A 7625-nucleotide genomic window follows, 5' to 3' on the forward strand; every position below is an offset into this window, starting at 1 on the left:
CACAAAATCATAAACGCGGTCCCGTACACACGCTTGATCTTTTTTTCACCAAGATCCCGGAATTATTCGACTAGAGATCGATGAATTTTTTTTAAAAGAAGACATAAAGACTTTAAAATACATGCTTTCGCTGACACAGGCCAAAACCTTCAACCAATTTACGTGGCACTCAGTTCAGTGGTTTTTGCCTAAATTAGCAAACTACCAGACAATTGAGGCAAACACATGACCTCCTTGGTGGATGTAAAAATATCAATCTAACTTCTGTTATCTTACAAGCGATTGCGGCAGAGTCGTCAAAGGCCCTAAAGGATCTAAGGAAAGTGACATTAAGTGGAGTGATCATTTGAAGGAGGATCAGCAGGGTCAATCCTGGCTAATGAAGAAGCTTCTAACTACTCGTGGTGATATTGGTTGATTTACAATGATATTCCGTGTTCGGGTGAAACCACAATTTCGACGGCCCAAATACCCAAAGAGAGGTATTTCACTACAACTGAAAGAAGCATTTCGAATTTAGTTTGACTATGTCTGTTGTTTTTTCCCATTATATCGAAAATCTATACAAAATAAAATTGGTTCTATTTTGGGGCTACAGGATCTTAGTCCTGCATTCATTTGGGATTACCTCACAGCAGTGGTGTAGGGCAGGGTAAACGCAGGTATACCAACTTATTTTTCAATCAGCAGAATACCCACCTCTAAATCGCCTGTGGTGCACATCATCATTCGTGTTCTGCAAGCCAATTTTTCCCGATTGGTTAGTTAGGACAACAATATCAGAGTAAGCTAATAGAGGCCTGGAAGGGATGTCTGTGTTTGTCTTCGTGCTCAAAATCTCACCTGACTCCTGATTAAAGGAACTCATTATAAAACGCATCTAAATTCAGCCTCGAAGGAAATTCAGACATGAAGCAATCAACTACCCAAACAAAAATGTCATCAGACATGTCATTACGCTCTGCCTCCTCGGTAGTGAATGTAGTGCGCGCCCTCCCCATGTCCCCCACCCCCGTCAGAGAGGACGCTGACGGTGACAGAGATTATACCTCTTTTATAACAATTTAAAGTGAAGACATCAACCACGTTGAGCCCTTTTTAATAGCAGAACCTTGTCAATTATGCTAATAACATGCAGTGGATTTTTTGTATATAGTAATATTGGCAAACTATAATATTTATAGAGTCTTATTTGCACCGGACTCAGGTCAAACCTTGTTAATTCTATAATGGTGGTTGTACACTGTTCCAAGAAACCTCTGTCCCATAGACGATAGATGTCATCAAGTCGCTGCATCACCCGGAACGTTGATGATTATTGAGGCAAAATCTGCATAAGTAATTAAAGGTAAACCAACTTCTCCAAACAACACTACACCACTGCAATGCCAGTGCCCTCTCACATCCTGGAACCTGGGAGAATTGAAGTTCTCCCTATTTTGAAAATGATCTACTGCACTATTATTGTAAATAGACCGGGGGAAAGACCGGAATTCGTGGGTGTCATGGAAATTATTGAATCTAAATGTCCTGTTTGAAATGTAACAGATCCTCCTGTCCTGACAGCTCAAAGTTCAGTTGGATTGACCTGAGGAGACATCATTATATAAATTCTACTTATTGTTTGCATCTGCCTGATATCAGGAAATGTTAGTTACTGGAGCCTAAATGCCATTGTGACTATTTGATGTTTTGCCCAATGTCTGTGTTTGGACTAATGGAAAAAGCTAATTCAATTGTTCCAGAAGAAGTGAGCTAACTTTGTGAACAGACTCGTGGTATCCACCCTGCTGCTAGCTGCTGTAGACCCCACTCTGCTTCTTCCCCTGACAGTTTGTGCCACTCGTTCGGCCGTGACCACCAGTTCCTGTCTCTCCCCGCCAATCACTACCTGCACTTGTCCCTTATCTTGCAATCATCAACACAACTGCTGCAGTAGCTCAGGGCAGATCGCCACCTCCCCTCCGGAGATTCATACTTCACTTTATGGCAAGCTTCGTCCACACCCTGTCCAGTTTGTTGGATCAGGTTCTTGTGGCTGACCCCTTGTGCTGTAGCCCTGCTTTGTCTCAGGATCCCCTGATTACCTGCTCATGTTGTCCCTCTGTCTCCTGGATTCACCTCACTGCTAGGGCCTAATTGACATTAGAAATGAAGGGGCTAAAAAGTAGGTCCAAACTGAACAGAGTGGATCTGAAAGCGCTCATGAATGTATCAATTGGCTGCAGTTACAGTTTGTGCAGGCAATTGAGCCCAACTAACATTTCTGCATCCTCCATTTTTTCTACAACAGAGTCAGGAGATGGTTTGCATTTTCATGTCTTATTTTAAGTTGCAGACAGTTGAAGTAATTATTTCTGACATTTGCTTTTAGTCCTGTTACTCAGCCACTTTTACATTTCATTAGGCCTGGCTTCTACAAGCCTGTGCATTTCCCCTACAGGTCAGACAGACCTCAGTGGGTTTGTACAAGCTGAATTCATTTGACTCACGTATTACTTGGTTCAACTTTGATTATCAACACCAACAACTTTGTTGAATGTTCTTCAAGGATGTTTTGATTTTTGTCAATTTTTGCGCCTCTGTGGACAAAAGTGGTAGTGCCTCCTCTCCCTCCTCAAATCGTTGCACTGACTTCACGCGTAACCCGTGACCAGTCACGGAGAATAGTTTATACAAAAATGTGTCTGATTGTCTCATTTGCTGTTGTTGGTCATTAAGAGGCAGCGATATTTAAATAAGATCAATTAAAAACGTTAAGATAGAGTAAGCTAATGATAATTTTCTCATCTGTTAAAAGGAAAATCGACTTTCGACTTCGGCAATATATTTTTTTGACAGTAATTCTCAGCTTGAGCCAATAACAGTCACTTAAAGCTTATCACCCACTTGGTACACCCATGGGAACATTTGTCGCTTATGTTTTGCATATTATACATTATAGATTATTTATTTCATGCTGTTTTGGCATTATAAAGATATTGTCTGAGTGTGCATCTTGTGAGATTACAGTTATCGGACATGGGCAGATTTGAGTGTGTGTGTGCATTTGGGGTCAGTGGCCTCGAACATGGAGTCATCTCAGACCACCTGTCACAAATCATCACCGGAACTGACAGCAACGGTGCAGGGAAAATGTAATCTGGTTGATTTACTGTATATACCAGCCACTGGCTTGATTCTTCGCTTCATCAAAAACACATGACTGAATCCTGACTTTGTTCATGACCTGGCTGTATGTTTGAGTTGAGGGGACAAAATATGATGCTTCCTGCACATTGGCATGTTTTCAATGCCTGGATATTGTATTGCCACCGTCAAACCATGCGCTTTCTTCTATTTTTCCCAAAACATAAAATGTACATTCCTTGTTTATACATTATACAGTAAAGCCATTTCAGTCAAATAACTCACCTTGAAGTGTTTATTGCAGCAGGGTTAGTGTTTGGCATTGGGGCTCCAGCTTCATCACTCCCCCTTGATATTATTACAAACAAACAATGGGATGGATGGGACGTTTTTTGCAGCTTTAAAATAAATCGCCACATTGGGAGGGTGTGTGATAAAAAGGACTTTGCAGAGTGAGCCATGTCACGTGATTGGAGCAGTGCAGCTCCAGTTGGCCGCCTGAGCTAGCTCGCAAACATCGCCACATATATGATTACTGTTAGACATCAAGCTTTGAATATCACGCTATGTGGAAGCATGTCTTTTTGAAAGTCATGATTGTGATGTTGGAGGGCCCTTGATCCCAGACATGATTTATTAGGCATAATGACAGATTAGCGACCTTGTGGGAAGCTGGATTTCTCCCAAGTGAGAATCCATCCAGCCAAAACTATTTGCTTGTGGCCAAACCGTAGTTGTTCAGACCAATCAGCTTCGAACGAGGGAAGAACCATTGGCAGCTACAGGCATATCTGTGGTGTAAAGAGATTAGCGAAGTTGCTACTATAGCATCAGTTGTATCAGATACGTAGATGTGATGAAAGAGCAAAGAACAGCAGAGCAGAAGGCTTTTCTCGATCTAAACTGTGATCCTTTGTGAAATAAATACAACTTCACTGAACCCAAGGTGGCCCCTGAGAAGGGAACGGGAGATAAAGTACAAATGCATTTTGTATGCAGCCTCCATCTGACATCCTGTTCTTATTTATGATTTGGCTTTCCGCTTGGCCAGTCCCAACCACTCCTCTCTCATGACTTGATCAAATGTCCCCTGAGCAACATGTGTCTGAAATGGCAGCTGTCACAGAAACTGTTGACTCTCAGCTTTAGTGTGCTGCATATTTATCATCCAGTAATTCGAGATCAGTGGTCTCTGGCACATGTTACAGTGACTGCTGGATGGGTTCAGTCATGCATACCGGGCCTATTTAATATCAACAATCAATTCAACAATCATTGATCTATTCCACAAAGTTGTTTCTTTTTTCGCACACAAAGTCTTAGATTCGATGGATCTGAATGGAAATGGACAGGGATGCGTCTGATCCTGTGAGCATCAGAAGGCATTTGGCTCATCCTGGGTTTATTTACGAAAGCACAGGTGATGTGCTGCTCCTGAAGGGTGGAACTTTTCTCCTCTCTTTCTTTTCGTAAACTCCATGCAGCATCCTGACTGGATTTCCTGTTGCTGCCGGCTATAATGTTCATGCCTTTTTATTCCGAGACATGCTCACAGCAAAGCTTTAGTCCAGAATAAAATATTTCTACAAATATGAGATCACCTTTTGTCGCCTTCTGATCTGTTGATAATTTGACTTTTCTTCTGCCGGGTGAACATTCATTTTTTTTTTTATTATTTAAAATAAATCTCAACTTGAATGTTTGCCATGAAATCTGGTGGTCTAAACATCTACCCTCAGAATGTGCCATCGTGTTCACATCATCGCGTCTTCTTCAGCCACCCAGAACTTTATCCCACTGCAATGCTTCTATTTGTCCTTTTTATCAGACTTTTCTCTCTCCAATTGACTAAGTGGGGCCTGTTCACTAATGCTCTCCATCTGAGCTGATAAATTAAACGTCAAGTCAAATTATGGATTGATTGTCTTGCCGAAGGACACTCCGGCATGTGCCAGCGACAAAGCGAGGACCTTCTGAATGTTTGCTATTATAAGTGTGAATATATATGTGAAACTACCTCGTCAACTTCTCGACAGACACATCAGCTGTTGTGGTCTTGTAATCCCTAACCCTCAGGAGACTCGGCAAGCTTATATGTGGTATACAGTGTCAGAAATAATGGATTGCACTGAAAGGACAAGCCATTAGGCTGTCATGGTCATAACAGCCATGGCCTACACTGCTGCAATGGGTGCACAAAACAAGAAACCTGACGGCCCAGCTCAGTGTGGCATCCTCTCTACTGCACTGGGTGACTTGAAGGTGGATGTTTCACTGTCAGTAATGTTTATTTGTAGAGGATAGTGTTTTTAAGAATGACATGGGATCCCTGCCTTGATGCTGGAAGACAGAGCAAAGGTTACAGCTGGTCCCTCATATCTTATAAATAGATGAATAAATAATAAAAAAGAAACATAGATATATATATATATATAGAGAGAGAGAGAGAACGATTGAAATGTTTAAATATTCATCAGTGAAGGTTGGTCAGAGATGTGCAGCTAGCAGCAGCAGCATTGGCAAACATGGACATTTCATTTCGGTCAAGGCTCATATTGCCTTTTATTCTTTTACAATATCTTGCTCAAATGTCATCATTATCAGCTATGCATTGTTTTAACAGTTTATTCTTTGAAGGTGTGGGGCTGAAGCCAATCCCAGCAGATATGAGGTGGGGTACAGGTACACCTTGGTCAGGTTATCAGCATATTCCATAGAGAGAGACAAACAGCACTCTCACATTTATAGTATGGGCAATTATAAAGTGAAAAAAATAGCAAACATAAAACAAATATTGCAGGATGGAAAAGGAGGTGTCGAAGAAGGTGTTGAAGACGACAAAGAACACTTTGACTTGGAAAGATAATGCGTTTCAGGATCTGCCCAGAAGCTTACCCTTACCAGATATTTCTGTGGTTGTGACCAAGTCACTCTCCTGCTGCTTTCTTCATATAAGACAAAGCCTGAATAATGAGCAGACGTATTGCTAAGAGATTAAACGATTGGGTCTAAATGGCGATCAAGATTTGAACCAAGAACCTTCTCGCTCCCATCATTGTCATTATAATTAGTAATAATAAAAAATGACTAATCACAAATCATTATTCGACATGCAGGACATCCTTCTGTAGATGTCATGTGGCGAGTGAGTGATGTACTTAGATTAAGTGCTCAATATTACTCCCATGTGTGAATTCTCATGAAAAGCTGTGAAAGTGATTATGTGTGTGTGTGGGTGTATGTGTGTCTCTGAGAGATAGAGCAAAAGGACACTTATTAACATGCATCAGTCCTGTCAGGTTAACATCTGTTAAGCACCAATTGATTATTCATGAAAAACAGAAATGCTGTGTGATACCTGTGTGCTATTTCAATTATTCACTTTTATCAGCCGCCTCTGCTCTGTTTTTTTTTTAACCTGGATTACTGTCTGAAAGTTTCTTTTGCAAATGCACCCCCACCATGAAATTCCTTACCAATGTGAGATTGATCACTCAACAGGTAATCAGCACGTACCGGTGAGAGAGATTTAAAGAAGTCTCCGCGATGCGTTCTTCGGTAAACTGCATGAAATCATCTCGCCTTGAAAAAAATTCCCTGCCCTGTTTACTTTATAAATGACTGCAGTAACTTAGAGATATAATGAAACGAGTTCAGATTTAAGTGATTGATTTTATGTTAATGCAGAGGACCTGAGGGATGGTTTGAAAAAGGTAGTTTGGCAATTCAAAATTTAATCTAACTTCGGGGAAAAAAATACGTGATATGAGCTCCTCTGCCGCCTGCAGCCCGACGGATGGAAGAAACGGTTCACTGCTCCTGCTGCAAAGAGTCATTCCATCATCTCCACTGTCGTCCAGGGAAAGTAGAAATAATGTTTTCTTGTCAAATCTACAACTCAAAGGCTCCGTTTCATTCATTCCTGATTAAATAAAAAAAAAAAAAATCCTTTACAGATCAGTGAGCATCAACACGAAAGCACCCTGACAGCTCCTCAGCATCCTGTTAGGGAAGAGACACAGGACTGGAGGAGGAGATTAAGAGAAAATGACAGACAGGAGGTGGCGGAGATGAGAGACCAGCGTGTTCACTGTAGAAGAAAATCGATAAGTGAGATAAATGTCTTCAATCACAGCAACAAATGATTTTGTTGTTGTGATTGAAGATATTGTTTTTTTTTGTCATGCCGAGCAGTTTTTATATTGGAGCATTACATTACATTACATCCCAATTTGTTTTGTTCTGATGGCAGACCACCTCCTATTTTCAAATGTTTCAGAAAGATGAAGTCAAAAGTTTGCCTCTCACATTTGAAGGACGCAACAAAAGATTTTCCAGGTCAGACGCGTTCACATCGACAAGGAAACATTCAGGCGTGGGCTGGGGCCTGGGTAGAGCACTCAGGAGGCAGGACACGACGTAGAAACTCCGCTGCAGAGTCTTGTAGCTTTCAGTCTCGATTGAACTTTTCAGGCGAGACTGAACATAAATAACAG

Source organism: Platichthys flesus, chromosome 9 (genome assembly GCF_949316205.1).
Source record: "Platichthys flesus chromosome 9, fPlaFle2.1, whole genome shotgun sequence".
NCBI lineage: Eukaryota > Metazoa > Chordata > Actinopteri > Pleuronectiformes > Pleuronectidae > Platichthys > Platichthys flesus.